We start from the raw sequence: 1,399 nt of genomic DNA, 5'->3' as shown, positions 1-1,399 counted from the left end.
ATAACAATGAATCAAAACTACTATACACTTACCATTTGCTGAAGTAACATTGCACTTGGGAAAGAAAGAAAGAGTGAAATGTTTTTAATTTGGTGACATTTAGTCAATTAGACTTTAAAATGTGAATATCATTTCAGGTACCTACCTCTCCACTGTAGATGATGCAGCCTAAGTGTAGACAGAACAAGTTTTGTTGATTTTAGAAATGCAATGGGAAAAACATAACCACTGCCAATAACATGTGAACATAACAGCATAGTGATACATCACTTTTAACTCAGTCGAAGATCTCACCTGGTGGAATTTGATGAAGCAAAGTCAGCTTGTTGTATGTGATGGATGATGCTACACTCGGTGGAAGAGTAAACATGGCCAGGTCCAGTCTGGTGAAACTGAGACCCAACAAGTTGGGGTTAACATAGGCCAAAAATAATGATTTGAATTATTTCTACTTGGTCTTCAAAAAACTAAATATACTGATAGATAACTTACATTATTTTGTACGACAAGCAGGAAATTTCACCCTGAAAAATGTCAAAAAGAGTTTGTGATTTCAAACCAAATGTGCATAGTTACAGTTTATATTACCATCATTACTTCACAGTTTTTACCTTTCCAGAGAACATAACAAGGTGGGACACAAACTCAGCCAATCCTCTCTCCTTTGGAGATTCGGTCAGATAGTCAAACACTGCGTGGATGACAACGTCTTTCTCAGGAAGAAGAGGCAACACCACAAGTTCTGCACTCTGCTTTGGAGACAGGAGCCTTACAGCCTCCAGCTAGATGGAAAGAAAGTCAAGAAAAACTTGATCACCACCACTGGACTTTATTTTATATTTAAAAAGTAATTATCTCTTGGAGTTAATAATTCATCATTGTTATGTAATGTAACAACTTTAAAGTCTTACAGGGGAGAAGCCTGGGTTTAGATTCAGGAATTCACTGACAGACACAAGACCTGAGAATGCACCAAAGTTGTTCTCCAACCATACCAGTAAACACTGCTGTTGGACACACGGCCTCGGTCTGAAGGGGACAGATCAGAATGAAACATTAAGGCATTGAAAGGTGTCTGGAGTCAATATATTTTCCTGTAAAAAATATATAACATTTTAATATTTTGTAAAAATAGATAGATAGATTGCAGTTAGTCAGTACCTGACTGTGGTCGGGACAGGAAAGGGATTATTAGTTCCGTCAGGACCACTTGCTGCTGATGTTGTCGAACTGATGCCTAAACTCCTGCAATCAGTGGATCAAATCAAAATACAATGAAAAATACTTGTTTTCACTTCTTCGTTTTTCGGCCAATTCCCATCAGGGTGCGCCACATCATCCGTTTCCATCTGCTTCTATTTTCGGCATCTTCCTTGGTCACTCTAGCCACCTGCATGTC

General features: G+C 38.3%; 1 long non-coding RNA gene across 1 annotated transcript; it reads right to left on the bottom strand.

Moving 5' to 3' along the window:
• Positions 1-293: 293 nt before the first annotated feature.
• Positions 294-992, bottom strand: LOC311062618. The gene is made up of 4 exons (XR_014602520.1): positions 912-992; positions 612-782; positions 493-524; positions 294-392 (listed from the first exon to the last, which is right to left on the bottom strand). It is a non-coding gene; the product is annotated as an uncharacterized lncRNA (long non-coding RNA).
• Positions 993-1,399: the final 407 nt, after the last annotated feature.

This window comes from Gymnoscopelus microlampas (genome assembly GCF_963454915.1).
Source record: "Gymnoscopelus microlampas genome assembly, chromosome: 2".
In the NCBI taxonomy this organism is placed as follows: Eukaryota; Metazoa; Chordata; class Actinopteri; order Myctophiformes; family Myctophidae; genus Gymnoscopelus; species Gymnoscopelus microlampas.
Note: the sequence above shows the minus strand (reverse complement) of the source record. Positions and strands in the feature narration are given on the sequence as shown.